Raw genomic sequence first — 21,793 nt, 5'->3', positions numbered from 1 at the left:
CACACACTAGAAGCCCCTTCGCAGGTGGAGACTGTGGGTGGCGGAGGGGGGAAGCTTTGAGCCACAGAGGAGAGCTCAGCAACAGGGGTGCGGAGGGCAAAGTGGAGAGATTCCTGCACAGAGGATCGGTGCTGACCAGCACTCACCAGCCTAAGAGGCTTGTCTGCTCACCTGTCGGGAAGGGCGGGGGCTGGGAACTGAGGCTCCGGCTTTGGAGGTCAGATCCCAGGGGGAGGATTGGGGTTGACGGCATGAACACAGCCTGAAGGGGGCTAGTGCACCACAGTTAGCCAGGAGGGAGTCCGGGAGAAGTCTGGAGCTGCCGAAGAGGCAAGAGACTTTTTCTTCCTTCTTTGTTTCCTGGTGCACAAGGAGAGGGGATTAAGCGTGCTGCTTAAAGAAGCTCCAGCATGGACCCCAGAGACGGGCATGAGATGCTAAGGCTGCTGCTGCAGCCATCAAGAAGCCTGTGTGCAAGCACAGGTCACTCTCCACACCTCCCCTCCCAGGAGCCTGTGCAGCCCACCACTGCCAGGGTCCCATGATCCAGGGACAACTTCCCCGGGAGAACGCATGGTGCTCCTCAGGCTGGTGCAACGTCACGCCAGACTCTGCCGCCGCAGGTTTGCCCTGCATCTGTACCCCTCCCTCTCCCCGGCCTGAGTGAGCCAGAGCCCCTGAAGCAGCTGCTCCTTTAACCCCGTCCTGTGTGAGCTAAGAACAGATGCCCTCAGGCGACCTACACACAGAGGAGGGTCCAAATCCAAAGCTGAACCCCAAGAGCTGTGCGAACAAAGAGAAAGGGAAATCTCTCCCAGCAGCCTCAGTAGCAGCGGATTAAATCTCCACAATCAACTTGATGTACCCCGCATCTGTGGAATACTTGAATTAACAACGAATCATCCCAAATTGAGGAGGTGGACTTTGAGAGCAAGATATATTATTTTTTCCCCTTTTCCTCCTTTTGTGTGTGTATGTGTATGCTTCTGCATGAGATTTTGTCTGTAAAGCTTTGCTTTCACCATTTGTCCTAGGGTTCTGTCCGTCTGTTTTTTTTTTTTTTTAACTTAAAAAAATTTTTTTTCTTAATACTTTTTATTTTAATAACTATTTTATTTTATCTTACTTTATTTTATTTTAATTTATCGTCTTTCTTTCCTTCTTTAGTTCTTTCTTTCTTTTCTTTCTTTCTTTCTTTCTTTCTTTCTTTCTTTCTTTCTTTCTTTCTTTCTTTCTTTCTTTCTTTCTTTCTTTCTTTCTTTCTTTCTTTCTTTCTTTCTTTCTTTCTTTCTTTCTTTCTTTCTTTCTTTCTTTCTTTCTTTCTTTCTACTTTTTCTCCCTTTTTTTCTGAGCCATGTGGATGAAAGGCTCTTGGTGCTCCAGCTAGGAGTCAGTGCAGTGCCTCTTAGGTGGGAGACAAGAGACCTCCCAGCTCCATGTAATATCAAACGGTGAAAATCTCCCAGAGATCTCCATCTCAATGCCAAAACCCAGTTTCACTCAATGACCAGCAAGCTACAGTGCTGGACACCCTATGCCAAACAACTAGCAAAACAGGAACACAGCTCCATCCATTAGCAAAAATGTTGCCTAAAATCATAATAAGGCCACAGACACCCCAAAACACACCACCAGACATGGACCTGCCCACCAGAAAGACAAGATCCAGCCTCATGCACCAGAACACAGGCACTAGTCCCCTCCACCAGGAAGCGTACACAACCCACTGAACCAAATTTAGCCACTGGGGACAGACACCAAAAACAATGGGAACTACGAACCTGCAGCCTGCAAAAAGGAGACCTCAAACACAGTAAGATAAGCAAAATGAGAAGACAGAGAACGCACAGCAGATGAAGGAGCAAGGTAAAAACTCACCAGACCTAACAAATGAAGAGGAAACAGGCAGTCTATCTGAAAAAGAATTCAGAATAATGATAGTAAAAATGATCCATAATCTTGGAAATAGAATAGACAAAATGCAAGAAACATTTAACAAGGACCTAGAAAAACTAAAGAGGAAAGAAGCAACAAAGAACAACACAATAAATGAAATTAAAAATATTCTAGAAGGGATCAACAGCAGAATAACTGAGGCAGAAGAATGGATAAGTGACCTGGAAGATAAAATAGTGGAAATAACTACTGCAGAGCAGAATAAAGAAAAAAGAATGAAAAGAACTGAGGACAGTCTCAGAGACCTCTGGGACAACATTAAATGCACCAACATTCGAATTATAGGGGTCCCAGAAGAAGAACAGAAAAAGAAAGGGACTGATAAAATATTTGAAGAGATTATAGTTGAAAACTTCCCTAATATGGGAAAGGAAATAGTTAATCAAGTCCAGGAAGCACAGAGAGTCCCATACAGGATAAACCCAAGGATAAACACGCCAAGACACATAATAATCAAACTGTCAAAAATTAAATACAAAGAAAATATATTAAAAGCAGCAAGGGAAAAACAACAAATAACATACAAGGGAATCCCCATAAGGTTAACAGCTGATCTTTCAGCAGAAACTCTGCAAGCCAGAAAGGAGTGGCAGGACATATTTAAAGTGATGAAGGAGAAAAACCTACGACCAAGATTACTCTACCCAGCAAGGATCTCATTCAGATTTGATGGAGAAATTAAAACCTTTACAGACAAGCAAAAGCTGAGAGAGTTCAGCACCACCAAACCACCTTAACAACAAATGCTAAAGGAACTTCTCTAGTCAAGAAACACAAGAGAAGGAAAAGACCTACAATAACAAACACAAAACAATTAAGAAAATGGTAATGGGAACATACATATCGATAATTACCTTAAATGTAAATGGATTAAATGCTCCCACCAAAAGACACAGGCTGGCTGAATGGATACAAAAACAAGACCCATATATATGCTGTCTACAAGAGAACCACTTCAGACCTAGGGACACATACAGACTGAAAGTGAGGGGATGGAAAAAGACATTCCATGCAAATGGAAATCAAAAGAAAGCTGGAATAGCAATTCTCATATCAGACAAAATAGAATTTAAAATAAAGACTACTACAAGAGACAATGAAGGACACTACAAAAATATCAAGGGATCAATCCAAGAAGAAGATATAACAATTGTAAATATTTATGCACCCAACATAGGAGCACCTCAATACATAAGGCAAATGCTAACAGCCATAAAAGGGGAAATTGACAGTAGCACAATCATAGTAGTGGACTTTGACACCCCAGTTTCACCAATGGACTGATCATCCAAAATGAACATAAATAAGGAAACACAAGCTTTAAATGATACATTACACAAGATGGACTTAATTGATATTTATAAGACGTTCCATCCAAAAACAACAGAATACACATTTTTCTCAAGTGCTCATGGAACAATTCTCCAGGATCATATATTGGGTCACAAATCAAGCTTGGTAAATTTAAGAAAATTGAAATCGTATCAAGTATCTTTTCCGACCACAATGCTATGAGACTAGACATCAATTACAGGAAAAGATCTATAAAAAATACAAACACATGGAGGCTAAACAATACACTACTTAATAACGAAGTGATCACTGAAGAAATCAAAAAATACCTAGAAACATGACAATGGAGACACAACGACCCAAAACCTATGGAATGCAGCAAAAACAGTTCTAAGAAGGGAGTTTATAGCAATACAATCCTACCTTAAGAAACAGGAAACATCTCAAATAAACAAGCTAATCTTGTACCTAAAGCAATTAGAGAAAGAACAAGAAAACCCCAAAGTTAGCAGAAGGAAAGAAATCATAAAGATCAGATCAGAAATAAAAGAAAAAGAAATAAAGGAAACGATAGCAAAGATCAATAAAACTAAAATCTCTTTCTTTGAGAAGATAAACCAAATTGATAAAGCATTAGCCAGACTCATCAAGAAAAAAGGGAGAAGACTCAAATCAATAGAATTAGAAATGAAAAAGGAGAAGTAACAACTGACACTGCAGAAATACAAAGGATCATGAGAGATTACTACAAGCAAATATATGTCAAGCAAATGGACAACCTGGAAGAAATGGACAAAGTCTTAGAAAGGCACAACCAACTGAGACTGAATCAGGAAGAAGTAGAAAATATAAACAGACCAATCAGAAGCACTGTAATTGAAACTGTGATTTAAAATCTTCCAACAAACAAAAGCCCAGGACCAGATGGCTTCACAGGCAAATTCTATCAAACATTTAGGGAGGAGCTAACACCTATCCTTCTCAAACTCTTCCAAAATATAACCAAGGGAAGAACACTCCAAAACTCATTCTATGAAGCCACCATCACCCTGATACCAAAACTAGACAAAGATGTCACAAAGAAAGAAAACTACAGGCCAATATCACTGATGAACATAGATGCAAAAATCCTCAACAAAATACTAGCAAACAGAATCCAACAGCACATTAAAAGGATCATACACCATGATCAAGTGGGGTTTATTCCAGGAATGCAAGGATTCTTCAATATACGCAAGTCAATCAACATGATACACCATATTAACCTATTGAAGGAGAAGAACCATATGATCATCACAATAGATGCAGAGAAAGCTTTTGACAAAATTCAACACCCATTTATGATAAAAACCCTGCAGAAAGTAGGCATAGAGGGAACTTTCCTCAACATAATAAAGGCCATATATGACAAACCCACAGCCAACATCATCCTCAATGGTGAAAAACTGAAACCATTTCCACTAAGATCACAAACAAGACAAGGTTGTCCACTCTCAGCACTCTTATTCAACATAGTTTTGGAATATTTAGCCACAGCAATCAGAGAAGAAAAAGAAATAAATGGAATTCAAATCAGAAAAGAAGAAGTAAAGCTGTCACTGTTTGCAGATGACATGATACTATACATAGAGAATCTTAAAGATGCTCCCAGAAAACTACTAGAACTAATCAATGAATCTGGTAAAGTAGCAGGATATAAAATTAGTGCACAGTAATCTCTGGCATTCTTATACACGAATGGTGAAAAATCGGAAAGTGAACTTAAGAAAACACTCCCATTTACCATTGCAACAAAAACAATAAAATATCTAGGAATAAACCTACCTAAGGAGAGAAAAGACCTTTATGCAGAAAATTATAAGACACTGATGAAAGGCACTAACGATGATACAAATAGGGGCTTCCCTAGTGGCACAGTGGTTAAGAATCGCCCTGCCAATGCAGGGGACATGGGTTCGAGCCCTGGTCTGGGAAGATCCCACATGCCACAGAGCAACTAAGCCTGTGAGCCACAACTACTGAGCCTACACATCTGGAGCCTGTGCTCTGCAACAGAAGAGGCCATGACAGTGAGAGGCCCGCACACCGCAATGAAGAGTGGCTCCTGCTTGCCGCAACTGGAGAAAGCCCGTGCATAAAAATGAAGACCCAACACAGCCTAAAATAAATATTAAAAAAAAATTATTTTTTTAAAAAAGATGATACAAATAGATGGAGATATACCATGTTCTTGGATTGGAAGAATCAACATTGTGAAAATGACTCTACTACCCAAAGCAATCTACAGATTCAATGTAATCTCTATCAAACTACCACTGGCATTTTTCATAGAACTAGAACAAAAAATTTCACAATTAGTATGGAAACACAAAAGATCCCAAATAGCCAAAGCAATCTTGAGAATGAAAAATGGAGCTGGAGGAATCAGGCTACCTGACTTCAGACTATAGTACAAAGCTACAGTAATCAAGACAGTATGGTACTGGCACAAAAACAGAAATATAGATCAATGGAACAGAATAGAAAGCCCAGAGATAAACCGATGCACATATGGTCACCTTATCTTTGATAAAGGAGGCTAGAATATACAGTGGAGAAAAGACAGCCTCTTCAATAAGTAGTGCTGGGAAAACTGGACAGCTACCTGTAAAAGTATGAAATTAGAACACTCCCTAACACCATACACAAAAATAGACTCAAAATGGATTAAAGACCTAAATGTAAGGCCAGACATTATCAAACTCTTAGAAGAAAACATAGGCAGAACACTCTATGACATAAATCACAGCAAGATCCTTTTTGACCCACCTCCTAGGGAAATGGAAATAAAAATTAAAATAAACAAATGGGACCTAATGAAAGTTAAAAGCTTTTGCACAGCAAAGGAAACCGTAAACAAGACCAAAGGACAACCCTCAGAATGGGAGAAAATATTTGCAAATGAAGCAACTGACAAAGGATTAATCTCCAAAATTTGCAAGCAGCTCATGCAGCTCAATAATAAAAAAACAAACAACTGAATCCAAAAATGGGCAGAAGACCTAAATAGACATTTCTCTAAAGGAGATATACAGATTGCCAACAAACACATGAAAGAATGTTCAACATCATTAATCATTAGAGAAATGCAAATCAAAACTACAATGAGATATCATCTCACACAGAATGGCCATCATCAAAATATCTATAAACAATAAATGCTGGAGAGGGTGTGGAGAAAAGGGAACACTCTTGCACTGTTGGTGGGAATGTAAATTGATGCAGCCACTATGGAGAATAGTATGGAGGTTCCTTAAAAAACTACAAATAGAACTACCATATGACCCAGCAATCCCACTACTGGACATATACCCTGAGAAAACCATAATTCAAAAAGAGTCATGTACCACAATGTTCATTGCAGCTGTATATACAATAGCCAGGACATGGAAGCAACCTAAGTGTCCATCAACAGATGAATGGATAAAGAAGATGTGGCACATATATACAATGGAATATTACTCAGCATAAAACGAAACAAAATTGAGTTATTTGTAGTGAGGTGGATGGGCCTGAAGTCTGTCATGCAGAGTGAAGTAAGTTAGAAAGAGAAAAACGAATACCGTATGCTAACACATATACATGGAATCTATGAAAAAAAAAACAGGTCGTGAAGTACCTAGAGGTAAGATGGGAATAAAGACACAGACCTACTACAGCATGGACTTGAGGATATGGGGAGGGGGAAGTGTAAGCTGCGACAAAGTTAGAGGGTGGCATAGACATATACACTACCGAACATAAAATATATAGCTAGTGGGAAGCAGCCGCATAGCACAGGGAGATGAGCTAGGTGGTTTGTGACCACCTAGAAGGGTGGGATAGGGAGGGTGGGAGGGAGATGCAAGAGGGAAGAGATATGGGAAAATATGTATATGTATAGCTGATTCACTTTGTTATAAAGCAGAAACGAACACACCATTGTAAGGAAATTATACTCCAATAAGGATGTTAAAAAAAAAAAAAAGTAATCACTTTTAAAGCAATTTACAGTCAAGCACTGTTCGTGGAGTTCCCTGGGTATTAAATAATCTAATCATCAAAACCCTAAGAGGGGGCTTCCCTGCTGGCACAGTGGTTACATATCTGCCTGCCAGTGCAGGGGACACGGGTTCGAGCCCTAGTCCGGGAAGAATCCCCATGCTGCGGAGCAACTAAGCTCGTGCGCAAGGACTACTGAGCCTCCGCTCTAGAACCCACGTGCCACATCTACTGAAGCCTGCGTGCCTAGAGCCTGTGCTCCGGAATAAGAGAAGCCACCGCACCGCAACGAAGAGTAGCCCCCCACTCGACGCAACTGGAGAAAGCCTGCGAGCAGCAACGAAGACCCAACGCAGCCCAAAATAAATAAATAAAATAAATTTATAAAACAAAAAACCCTATGAGGAAAGAACGATCACTAACTCCATGTTATTTTACAGATGAGGGAAACAGAGGCAAAGAAGTAGAATAAGTAGAGCAGCACAGCCAAGGTCACACCACTAAGTAGCAGAGCCGCACTGTGGACTCAGGTGCCATTCCTGTTCACAGAGGTGGTAGTCTTCCCATTCACCAAGGTCACTGAAATAAAATGAAGACTGATAAACTCTCTTAGGAGTGTTAGGAACTAAGACACTTCGGTCCTTGAAGTGGGGACACTGCTTGCAATAGGCAGAATTCTAACAGAGCCCCCAAGATTCCTACTTACAGAAGTACACAAACCTTCCACTTATCCAATCAAACTCTAAATCTAGGTGCTGTAGTGAAGGGATTTTGCAGATGGAGTTAAGGTTCAAAATCAGTTGATTTCTTTAAGATAGGGAGATTATTCTAGGTGGATGTGGTCTACTCAGGCACCCCATGAAAAGGACCTGAACTCTTCCTGAATTGAAGTACAAAAGGGACAAGAGGGAGACTCTCCATTGCTGGCTCTAAAGAAGTCAAATGCTGCAGCAGGGAAGGCAAGCGAGAGGCCTCTAGGAGCTGAGACTGTCCCCCGACTGACAGCCAGCAAGGAAATGGGGACCTCTGTCCTGCAACTGCAGAATCTGAATTATGCCAACAAGCCGAAGAAGCTTGGAGGCATTCTTTCCCAGAGCCTCTGGATGCTAACACAGCCAGACTGACATCTTGATTTCAGCTCTGTGACCCACACAAACTATTGTGAACATCCAACGTTTGGGGCTCAATGTCTTACGCTTAAATTTCACGTGCTTTAACACTCTCAGGAGGGAACCCACATGTTCCCGTGAGTATCTGAGCAGGAAACCCAGTCACGCTGTGCCTGGACTTCTGACCTAAAGAACTGTGGGCTAGTCAAATAGGTATTGTTTTCAGTCAGCAAGAGTGTAGTAAAAGAATTAATATTCTACTCAACCTCCAGGTTCGTGAACAAAATAAATGATTGTCATTGTTCAAAAAAAAACAAATTCAGTTTACACATCACTAACTTCCTACGAAGTCTTTACAACTGCTGCTGTCACTGAAATAGGTAGGGAGCCAAGGTAAAATTAAGGGTAGAAAAATAAAGCTGTCTTTCTTAGCTACAACTGATAGAAGGTGTGGAAATTTTGCAGGTGAAAAATACCATAGTAAACATGGTATTGATTGCTAAGTTCCTTGCCCTTTGAAGACAAATGTAGCAGATTTCTAGCCAGTTCTGTGCTTTGAGTGCACCATATTTGTACAACAAAAGCATCTTAAGAAACATATGGTTATTAAATCTTTCAATATATGTCTTCATGCTGAAACAGGTATGTAAGCATGTTTGCTGAGCCCTACACCTTCCTGTGAACCAAAAATTGTAAAAGTCAAGCCTACTTATAAGGACCCTCAAACACAAAATGAATTAAATACAGAATATCTAGGCTTGAAAATAAAAGGCTAAACAATTGCATACCACACAGATATTTTTCTGTTTTAATGCTTGTGTCCTCTTTGACCAGGTAACATATTTTTCTATCATTCAAAATGTGACCAAGTAACATATTTTCCTTTATTTTTGTGACGAGAACAAAAAAGTTTCCCTTATTGCTCTTCCCTTACCACTCAGTTCTCTTTTCAGTGAAAATCCGTGTGGTCATTAGCTTTTGTATCTATCCTTCCAGTGATATTTTGAGGTATGAGCATGTTCCTCTCACTAAAGATTGAGGCATAATACACATTATGTATTTATTTTCCTTTTTCAGTCCATCTGTCATAATAAGCTGAAGCATTGCTTTTGCAAGAATATATATTGGACCTGTTTGCTTTCTTACTAACTGTGATCCTGGGCAACTAAGGGAACCTGAATAAGGGACTATCTAAGCTCCTAGCTTATTGTAGAATCCAGCAGCTCTTCGGGAAATTCCCTGCTCCACACTTACAGACATTTTAAAAATGAAAGAAACATTTTAGAATTAATTTGTGTCTGCTGCAAATCACTTATTTTACAGATAAGCTTAGAATGATGGAGAGATTTCCAGTTTCATAGCGCATAAGTGTTAGAGCTAAGAGAAAACTGAGACCCCTGACTTCTGTTTCTCATGAGGATACTAAACATTGAATCATAGCATTAAGAGTTGAATTGTGTACCCCCAAATTTCCTAACCCACGGGTGCTTTGGAAATGTGACCTTATTTGGAAATATGGTCGTTGAAGATGTAATTCGTTAAGATGAGGTCATTAGAGTGACCCTAATCCATTATGACTAGTATCCTTATAGAAAGGGGAAATCTGGACACAGAGACAGTCACAGAGGGAAGATGATTAGAAGAGACATGGGGAGAAACCTTCTACAAGCCAAGAAGAGAGGCCTAGAACAGATTCTGCCCTCACAGCCCTCAGAAGGAAGGACCCAACCCTGCTGACACTTTGATTTTGAACTTCTAGCCTCCCGAACTGTGAGACAATACATTTTTGTTGTGGAAGACACCCAGTATGTGATACTTTGTTAGGGCCACCCAAGCAAGAAAGGATTCTTAGAGCCATCTGGCCTACGTACCTACAGTTGCACTCTGCAATGTTTCTGACAACTTGTAATCCAGCTTTTCACTTAACTATCTCCCGTGATGGCAAATAAGTCTATCCCTGGGGTAGGGGGTCTCTCCACTGTAGGTCACCTACACTGTAAAGAAGTTCTCTATTGGAGCCACTGCCGGCTCCATAGAACTACTTTAAACCGAGGAAGAAGATAAAACACACTATGTTGCTTTTGTGTAAAAAGAATGCTTATTGATCACAGACTAAGTGACAAGGGCTATTAAGGAAGACAAGTTTACACCCACCTTTTAAAAAATACAATTTCATGAGGGCCTTACGTACTATAAGTGTTATCTGGATGACATAGGTAAGGAAACCCAAAGGTGTGAAGTAAAATAACTTGCCCCAGATTACACAAGTAGTGAATCACTGAGTCATGGCTAGATTTAGATGCAGTGATACAAGCCCAGTGCAACTTCATCTGTGACAAGGCTCTCTTGCCTGCAAACAGTTGTGGTTTCTTTTTTTTTTTTTTAATTTTTATTTTATATTGGAGTATAGTTGATTTACAATCAACTATAGTAGTTTCAGGTGTACAGCAAAGTGATTCAGTTATACATATACATATACGTATACCTATTATTTTCAGATACTTTTCCCATACAGGTTATTACAGAATACTGAATAGAGTTCCCTGTGCTGTAGAGTAGTTCCTTGTTTATCTATTTTATATATAACAGTATGTATATGTTAATCCCAACCTCCTAATTTATCCCCCACCCCCTTTCCCCTTTGGTAACCATACATTTGTTTTCTAAGTCTGTGAATCTGTTTCTGTTTTTTGAATAAGTTCATTTGTATCATTTTTTAGTTGTAGTTTCTTTAATCAGCTGTCAGAGCCTTGGTATACATTATATGCTAATTAACTAAATAATCTGTAGCTCCTTAGAAGGCTTAACTCCAAGACAGTAAGCTATTTCCCAAATAATATCCTGCCTGTGATTGGACAGTTATGAAAAGGAACATCTAGAGCTTCAGTGGACTTTATATAATGTCACCCTCACAAGCATTCATGTTGTATATGGCCAGTCATCATTAGGGGAATAAATAACTTTAAGTGGTAGTAAATTTTAAGAATCTATTCCTATCCTAGTAACAATTTTAAGACTCAAGACCCATCTGCACACATAAGAAAAAATACTAAACTTAGAATCTAAAAGGTCTGAGTTCTATGTCTAAAAGGCAAGAGCCTGAGTCCACATTTTCTCATCTGTGAAACTAGAGTAATCGTATTGACCTCATAAGAGTATCTAAAGGTGTTAAAAATTGAAGGTGCTATAGAAACGGTAGGCATTAAGGAAGTCTACTGAATTCTGAACTCTGGGCTCTGGTGTTGGGACCCTAATGAGCATCTTTTACAACCTCCTGAAGGTGAGTCCTTTGCCCCTTAAATGTTGAGAATCACTGAATTCCACTGTGGCCAAAATTGGTGGGAAAATCCATTTTCACAGTCAAGTACAGACGAAAGAGTAACCTTCTCAGACTGTCTTTTGAGAAAAGTTGCACACCTCCCAACACGAATGTAAAAAACAATGTTAATGCTGTTTCTCATGACTCTTTGTCAAAGGAATGAGAACATTTTGCCAGCAGACTATTTGGTTTTATGACTCAGTGCTTCTCAAAGTGTGGTTCTCAAACCTGCATGTTCCTGTCTAAGAACTGATTCCATGTCTGCAATGAGATAAGTGCTGAGATTGTACATGAGCAGCATTTAGAAGATTTTATAGCAACTTAGGAGCGCAAATGGACATCTGTTGAAGCTGGTAAAGAATTATGACATATTTTGCATACTTTGTCATTTCATTTTTTCTGTTAATTCATTTTTGTTATATTTCATAAGAGTTTTTTTGGCTTATGATTTATGGGGGGATGCAGGTCCTTCAGCAGAGAGGTATGGGAAGAAGTGCTCTGTTACTGTTAAGTTTCAGATTCCATCTACACATCGAAAGTGAAGGGTTTATTTATTTATTTATTCATTTGTTTATTTATTTATTTTTGGCTGCATTGGGTCTTCGTTGCTATGCATGGACTTTCTCTACTTGCAGTGAGCGGGGCCTACTCTTCCTTGCGGTGCGCAGGCTTCTAATCATGGTGGCTTCTTTTGTTGTGGAGCATGGGCTCTAGGTGCGAAGGTTTCAGTAGTTGTGGCACACAGGCTCAGTAGTTGTGGCTCACGGGCTCTGGAGTGTGGGCTCAGTAGTTGTTGTGCACGGGCTTAGTTGCTCCATAGCATGTGGTATCTTCCTGGGCCAGGGATCGAACCTGTGTCCCCTGCAGTGGCAGGTGGATTCTTAAGCATTGCGCCACCAGAGAAGTCCCCATGAAGGGATTTTTGAAGCAGTTATTAAATTTAGGTAAGTCACATGGTATTTGGTTGAGGAAGCAGTAAATATAATTTGACTCAAATTCCTTTAGCTTTACCCAATTTTCCTGATCCTGGTGAGGTGTGGCAATGGCAAATGGCTTCCTCTGAAACTCATAAATCAAGACAGTACTAGAGACAAAAGTAGGAAAATTTGCAAAATGCAAATTTTCCTCTCTCTGAAGCATATCCATTTATGCCACATTTAATCTTGAGTTTGGGCAAATAATTAGGCAGTAAAATTAGTAGTTAATTATTGAGCTTCCCTTTTTAACAATCTGAAATGGAATTTTACTTCAAGGACCTTGATGAGGGATTTTAAAGAACAGAAAAAAAAATGAAAAAAGAGGAAAATTTAAGTGACTGTATATGGGGATAAGATACTTCATAGTTTTGATGTCTATATCCAAATTATTTTTTTAAATAGAAACTAGAATAAACAGTCCAGTAGTACAATAAGTTGGGAACATTTTTAAAAACAGTTTTTTAAAAGCAATCACATAGAAAAACAGTTAGCTTTACCAAACATCCTTGTGTTCTTTATTTTGTTTTTTTTTTTTTGCGGTACGCGGGCCTCTCACTGCTGTGGCCTCTCCCGTTGCGGAGCACAGGCTCCGGACGCGCAGGCTCAGCGGCCATGGCTCACGGGCCCAGCCACCCCGTGGCATGTGGGATCCTCCCGGACCGGGGCACGAACCCGTGTCCCCTGCATCGGCAGGTGGACTCTCGACCACTGCGCCACCAGGGAAGTCCTCCTTGTGTTCTTTAGAACTTCTACGTATACATATAGTTTTACTGCTTCTGTGACTTTTGTCACCTGCTACATTGAAAAGCAACAGTCTGGGCTTTTCTAGGAACATGAGATAGGAAAGATAGACAAGAGAGGTAAACAGCCCTTTCTGGCACTTTCTACATTTACAGAATTTATATACTCAAATAGATGGTGCATGTGTGTGATGGGCTATGTGGGGATCCTGGCCTTTTTCTATTTTTGATAATTTTATCTGTTTTTTTAAAGTTAAAAAGAATCCAGAAAATACTAATTTGACCTCCAGAGTCAACTTAATTAATTTTAACTTAACTAGCTGTTAGACTACCTATCAGGTCCTATTGACATACTCTGGGTTTGAAATCCTGGTTTGGAATGAGGCAGAGAAATAAAGTAGAATGATTTTAAGCTCAGAGTTTGTTTTTAATTCTACTTACCTAAAATTATAGTAAAAATTCAGAATTTTGAAGAAAAAAATATATACACAAATGTATATGGATATGTATGTTTATGCATATACACATGCTTTTTACTGTGGATCATGGTTTAAAATAATGCAAGTATGTAGAAACCTCTTGCATAGGTGTTTCATGAAGCTTAATTCAGAGATGTTCACTGCAGCAAATTTTTAAAATTTATTTTATTGAAGTATAGTTGATTTACAATGTTGTGTTCATTTCTGTTCTACAGCAGAATGACTCAGTTTTACATATATACACATTCATTTTCATATTCTTTCCCATTATGCTTTATCCAGCAATGTTTTTATTAGCCAAAAAATACCCCAAAACACATAACAATTAATATGATTATCATAGGAAAAATAGATATCTACATTGAGATCTATTTTGAAATGCACCTTAAGAGATGTTTGAAATGAAAAATTGTTTTTATGTGGAAATGTCATAAAAGCATAATGTCAGGTGGGGAGGAAACACAAGTTGCAGATTGTGTACAGAATTATAGAATGTGTGTGTGTGTGTGTGTGTGTGTGTGTGTGTGTGTGTGTATTTTGAAATCACGTGGCAATTAGAGAGAGAGAGAGAGAGAGAGAGAGAGAGAGAGAGACTGAGATTGATTATCAGCATATAACATGGACTGGAAGATCACGCATCAAATCTTAGTTTGCAGATGGCTCTGAGGAGTGACTGAGTGACAGGAGGCCTGGTGAAGGGAACAAAGGACATGTCTGTAGCATTCAAGTTTTCTTTTTTAAAAAAAGACATATCTGTAGCAAAAATAGAGTTATTAACATGTAGCTTTTCATTCTATAAATGAATATTATAACTATTATAATATTCTATATTTTTATGTATTAAAAAACTTTTCAAACTGTATAAGTTGCAAATATCTTCAGCAAGATACTTAATTGCACCGTGTACTACCTATAATATATGATTAGTTAAGGGCCCAGCTGATATTAATACTTAGATGTGCCCCCTAGTTTGTATTTTCTGATCGACATGGCCCCAGCTCTGACATTTCTGTGTCACACTTAGCATTTGGCTGGCTGAAAGGCCTTGTAGAGCTATTTAGATTAATATCTAGGTGGAAAGGCTAATGCATTGATTCTTGTTACCTTCTCCTATTAGATGAGATTACAAAGTCAATCAGAAAACATGTTGACCGAGCTTGGCAACTTATTCCTAAAATCCAATTTCAAATTTAATCATTATAGACATTATCATTTAAACACTTGCATATTCAGTGAAGGTCAAGGAGGTTAGTAAAACTTCTGGTTTGTATTATTAATACTGATTGTAGTGGAATTTGATTGATATAGTGCTAGGTTATATCGAGTTTCATAGCATAGTAGGGATGGTATTTTAGGGTAGTGGGCAGATTAATATCCCTGTTTAAACACTGCCGTTTGAGTATTTCTCAGAAGTGGGCAACTTTATTTACACGTCCTTAGAGCAAATTGTTCCAGCCAGCAAATTAAAATGTCAAGTTGACACTTAATTTTCTGTTGAAAGCTCTGTGTTTTTCAAGGAATTGCTGTGGTTTTTAGACAACCACGGGGTTCTGAATATTAGGAAAATTTTTATTTTAGAATCAAGGGTCGCTGAGTTTACCATATCTATCATATACCTCTTTAATGAAGTTAAAAAGTCCAATTTAAATTTAAAGTTGATTGGACTTGACTATATATTTAACCATTATTCTAAACAATTTTAGTAATAGCTTGTAGAAATCTCTCCTCACCACTAAAAAAAAAAAGGAAAATAATCCAGACTTCTGTGCTTCCAAATACAATGAGAACCAGGGCACCAGAGCACCATTTCCTCCACACAATAGAGTTTAGTGATCACAGATATACTATATGGTACATCTGATGAATATATTCATCTTTAGCTGAATGAAAATATGATAAACCAGAACATAAATGAGGTAATACCTTATAGGCTCTTAGCCTCAAATTTTTCCTTCACTTTTTTCTTTTAAGAAACTGTCACAGAGAACAGACTGGTGGTTGCCAAGGGGGAGGGGTTAGAGGAGGGATGGAGTGGGAGGTTGGGGTTAGCAGATGGAAGCTTTTATATAGAGAATGGAGACACAACAAGGTCCTACTGTGCAGCACAGAGCACAGAGAACTATATTCTATATCCTGTGATAAACCATATTGGAAAAGAATATATATATAAACATATGTATATGAATAACTGAATCACTTTGCAGTGCAGCAATAATTAACACTACATTGTAAATCAACTATACTTCAATAAAAAATGTCAGGTCGGGCTTCCCTGGTGGCGCGGTGGTTGAGAGTCCGCCTGCCGATGCAGGGGACACGGGTTCGTGCCCCGGTCCGGGAGGATCCCACGTGCCGCGGAGCGGCTGGGCCCGTGAGCCATGGCCGCTGAGCCTGCGCATCCGGAGCCTGTGCTCCGCAACGAGAGAGGCCACAACAGTGAGAGAGGCCCGCGTACCGCAAAAAAAAAAAAAAAAAAGTCAGGTAATTGTATGAGTCTGCACAATGTATTTCAGCTAACATACACCATAAAAGGAAAACAACCCACATCAAGTTCAACAAACTTCTTATCTGTTGAAGACTTCTACAAGCATCAAATGATGACTCTCACTCTTTTCAAAGTCAAATGCACTCTTCTCAGAAACCGTTGGTTTGTCCAGAATGAGGAGGAAACACACCACACCTTGTGCTACATTCCTCGGTTTCTAACTTCACTGAAAAGTGTCGGGAATCTGACAGGAGAACATGCAGAAGAGTGAAGCCTGAATTGCTTTCAGAATTCTTTTGAAAGTGTGATCCATTTTGTTCTTTATCCTAAATAGCGTATCACTTGAGGATACCTGTGAGCTGTTGGAAGGAATTTTTTTTAATGTATGTCTTAAGGACTTTCATGCCTAATAAAGAAAAACACATGAATGTAACCATTTCTTTCTCCTCTGCTTATTGTGCTGTCTGCTTTACCTCGTTAAGAAGGCTTCTATGGTAGTTGGCAGGGAGAGAGGCATTAGCTTGACTGTTAATAAAGTCAAGTAAGCCTAAAAGAACATCCTGAAAAAATACTCACCGCAAGAGCAAAGAAAAATGTTCCAAGTTGAGTTTTGGCTCCTGAAATCATATCTGGGATTGAAAGTTTACAACACATGGAATTTGTTTATGTTTAATATACAATGCCATAGGTGTTCAGAAATGTTGATTACATATGTAATACCTCATGACCTGCTTTTATTTTGGCCAACCTTCCCACACCTTCAGTTTTTGAAATACTAAGACTCCAGGTTGCTTCCCTGCTCGTCATATCTTTGGATCTTCTTGCCAGCTTCATTGTTTGACTGTAAATATGGTAATTAGTTCTGTGATTGCTGTCTGATTCCATATTTAGTACATTGGCTTGCTTCAGTGGAGGCTGTTTTCTATCTTCCTATGGATGTATTGGCTGGTTGGCAGCCATTATTTTTAACTGATGTTGACAACTTGTATTTTTTCAGTAGGTGATGTGGAAGAATAAATGGCCCTAGATTTCTCTCGTGTCCTGAGCATATCTGCAGATACTTTCTTCTTTTTCTTATTGTTTTAAGAATGACATAAACAAAAATGTTATAGATGTGAAATGGTCTAAAAAACACCATTATAATAAAACCTGTATTTTATCTATACCCTTTTAAAAATTCATCTTTATGTGGAACACTGATATGTAAAGACCTGACCTAAGGAATTCTGCTTCAAAAAATCATTAATGTAAGTTTCATAATTGTGAACTTTGCTCTCATAAATGTTGGCTCTTGATAATGTGATTATTAAGTAGAAGTTTATTGGGAAGTAAACATTTATAAATATATAAATGTGTTTCTCAGCTTGATTGCTAGCAGATAATACTCAACCACAAGTTATATGAACTAGTAGGGAATGAATACAAACTGAAACCTTCATTAATAACTAGTCTCATTTAAGGTGTTTAGGACATAAGGATTCCATTATTCATTTACATTTTAAAATATAAAATAGTCATATTTTTGCCATAAAAGTGGCAACTTATTTGTTGGAATTAACATTATTCATGGTCACTTCAACAGCATGGCTACTTTCTACTTTTCTGCAACCTTTTACTCATTCATTAGTTCAATAAATATTGTTACTGTCAAATTTCTAGTCATGGGAGATAGACGATGACCAAGACCCAGTCATTCTCTTCAAGGATCTTAGAGTCCTAATCCAGGGAACCTGAAAAAAATTATTTTAATTTATGAATCAATAAGTATTTATTATGTGATTAATATAACTCAGAGATCCAAATAACATAGAATTAATAAATGTTTGTGGAATATTTAGAATAAATGAAGAATAAAGCTCATAATTTGGTTGAGGAGGCAGGCACATGAAACCAACACATTTTACGTAATTTTAGTAGTAAATTCAATTCTACTAACTTGACAGATTGATTCTTATTAATGAATCAGTTGGCTTTTATTTGGACAGAGTAAAAGAATTCAAAAAATTTCCATCCTATCTCATTGTCTTTTAGCTAACTTGCATTTATGATAAAAAAGCTATATCCAGTTTTGCATTCAATATAAATTAATTAAACTTGCTCTTGCTTACACCCAACCTCAAGAATATTGTACTGACTTTGGGTAGTTGTGAGAATGGCAATGACAGTTGCCCTTTGTTGCTCTTTAAAACATTCAGTAACAGGGACTGGAGCTTTAAATATTTTCTAGTTCTGAAGATTTGCTTTGCCAAGATTCCTCCTCATTTAAATGGAAACTCTCAGGGAACAGGTTTCTTTCATTATATCCTCAGAAAGGACAGTTAGTGTCACTTTTGGTAAGATAGCTTTTGATGTGGTTAGACAACCCTTCCTAGGCAACTTCACAAAATTCCATGATGTCAGCCTACTAAGTAGCTTCTGGCGACATGAATTCATGACCACTCCCTTCATAGTCCTCCAAGAGTATATATGTCCATGTTATGTTATAAACTGCAGGACCAAACATTGTCTGGTGACATCCAAATAGACTCCTTTTCTTCCAGAACATTCTTATTTGCCTTCTAACCTTATCTTGCCCACAGTTAAGCAGTATGTGCACATACTTTTAAGTAATAAAGAAATATATAACATAATACACACCATTATTATTCACACTATTGTTATATAATATGGGAGCATTGCTCTCGAACATCAGTATGCAATTAAACCAGAGTACATACTTCTAATAAAGTCACAGGTCAAGCTGGGGCTGCTTGGCTGTGAACCACACATGGAGGAGTAGGGCTTTAAAGTTTCAGGTGATGGCTTTTGAGTCAGAGTCTAAGGTTTGGATTCTAGATTCACTACTTACTAAATATGTAATGTTGGGGAAGTTGCTTGCTTTCCCTATGGCTCAGTTTGCTCACCTGTAACACGCAAGTAACACTACTAGTCACCGTACGGGTTGTTTGTGGGTTACATGAGATATCACATATATCTTATTTCCTGGGACACACCCAACCTCGAGAATACTGTACTCGCTTTCGGTAGTTGTGAGAATGGCAATGACAGTTGCTCCTTTGTTATTTCCTGATAGGTCTTTTACAGTTCTTTCGTCACATTCCTTAAATCTGTTGAACTCCTGTTATGGGATATTTTGATTAAGTAATCATAAAAGATGTGTAAGACACAGAGTGTAATTGGCAGTGGTTCCATCTTTATTTGTATGTATTTATTGCATCTTTATTTTTATTCCATCTTTTATTTGTTCCATCTTTATTTGTTCCATTTATTTATTTGTAGAAAACTAAAGATGTTAAGCAAGATCGTGATTCCCTGCCTTTCCTTCCCACCTTGATTTGTGTAAGAAACAATTTGCACAGCAGAACTGCAAGAAATAACTGCTTAAAGGTCTCAGCAACTCCAGACCACCCAAGTCTCTGGAGTTTCATAGTCCTTCAGGTTCTTTGCATGCAGAACATTCTCATAAAGGATATTAAATGAAGTGCTCTCCAGATTTGTCAAGTCTTAATGAGAAAAATCGCTTTAAAATAAATTTTAATAAAGCATCTTAAGTAACAATTTAATCACTTGAAGTTTACACCGTTTTTCTTAATAGCATTCAGATGAAAAAGATCAATGATTATTTTATTCTGCTCAGCCTATAAAATTGGAAATGGCTGGCATATAATTTATAGCACATAAAATCTTCAGTTAACTGTAGGCAGTTGTTAACCTGTTTTTTTTTTAAGCTACATTTAAAATGAAAAGTGACGTACTTTAAGAAATTATTCGGTTCAATTATATTAAGTCAGGAATACAAAGGGAGAAGCACATTTTACCACCACAACTAATTCCGTGGATAAAAGAAACAGATGTATAGATAATGAAAAATGGAACAAAATTATTGTTTGGGGAATTCAGCTGTGTTAATGGATATCATATAATTAGCTGTATTACCTGATCTTCTTTAGAATTTAAAACACTCTTGAAAAATAAGCATTTGTGGCATCCGTGGTGGTAAGTAAATGGAAGGAAGGAGGAGGGAGGGAAGGAAGCAGGAAAGGAAAGGAAAAAAGGAAGGGCGGGAAGGAAAAAAAAAGATTGATTCATCACTACCATTTTGCTTTTTCTGTCAAAGACATGTAGGTCTGCGAATGATTTCCAGTAGGATAGTAAGGAGACTCGTGGTGAGTCTTATGTTGTTTCTACTACATGTTATTTAGGTAATTCCTTTAAAAGGTTCGTACTTAGAAAAATGGTTGTAATTTTCTTAAGAGCCATATCAGAATTTGGATAATGAGAATTATTCTGGACATTTGGATTGTTTGTAAATATAATATTGAGACATTTAGATCTGTCTATACGTGCTGTTTTCCTTGACTATTCTGTTTTGCTTAAAAATGAGAAACTACATATGTCATTAAGAAATTGATTACCGATTAAAAAGATCACGGTAATTTAGGATAAATGACAGATCACAGAATCACTTTGGACTGGCTCTCATTCTGTCCAGATCTGACTTCAGCAAGCCAGGGAATCAGACAGAGTGGGACTGGGCAGTGCTGCCATTACACACAAAAACGTAGAACTTTTCCTTGCTTTCTATGTGTGATCCATGTACTGAAGCCGTCGGCTCTGAATGCTGATTGAAAACGTTCCCAGATGAAATATGGAAAGAAAGTAAATGGAGCGGCCTATGCAGGCCTCTGATGGTGGAAAAGTGAAAACAGTTTATTTCGTTATTTTTAACTGCCTCTAAAGTAGGTGGAGACTGTAGACTTGTCAGAACTATCAGATTTTCTCTAGCTTTGAAATGTTTTCCAAATCCACCGTTTGCCATTTTCCCACAGCCCTGATCAACACACAGTAGGCACCCACTTACTACTGGCTGAATGAATCAGTCTCGGGTACCACTGAGTAGAGTCTGTGGCTGGTAAATCTTCATTCAAACTTGCAGCTTACGTTTGAAGGTAAAGATCTAGTTCAAGTCAAAGCATTGCCCTTTAGCTAGTGTGGTTCTCAGTCCATTAACTTCACCTCCCTGACTAGCTAATTCCTCATGTATAAAATAAGGATAAGACTGGCTAACATAGTAGTAAGCAAAACCCCCGATTCAAAAACGGCTTATATGGCAGTACTGAGCAGTCGCAGGTAAGTAGGTGTTCAGTAAATGGGATTTTCCTCCTTCCTTCATTTTTTTCAACATAACCAAACCCACGATTGCCTTTACTTCGGGGCTCATTTTCACATCCCCAAAGTATATAACCCTCTTCCTCAATTTTTGAAAAGAAACACCATTTTTTAAAGTTCCTCGAATTTTTCCACCTTAGAAAGCATAATTTGGCCCCGTGGCCATTGGCAGCCACTCTGCTTTTTTAGGTCTTTTCTCAGTCCCTGTACTCCAGGACCCTCTGAGTTTAACAAGATGCTCGTTTC

General features: G+C 38.4%; 1 protein-coding gene across 2 annotated transcripts in view; it reads left to right on the top strand.

Moving 5' to 3' along the window:
- Nucleotides 1-21,793, top strand: part of ZNF385D (zinc finger protein 385D) — a 942,431-nt gene that overhangs the window by 713,436 nt on the left and 207,202 nt on the right. The window lies entirely within an intron of this gene.

Source organism: Kogia breviceps, chromosome 5 (genome assembly GCF_026419965.1).
Source record: "Kogia breviceps isolate mKogBre1 chromosome 5, mKogBre1 haplotype 1, whole genome shotgun sequence".
Taxonomy (NCBI): Eukaryota; Metazoa; Chordata; class Mammalia; order Artiodactyla; family Physeteridae; genus Kogia; species Kogia breviceps.
Note: the sequence above shows the minus strand (reverse complement) of the source record. Positions and strands in the feature narration are given on the sequence as shown.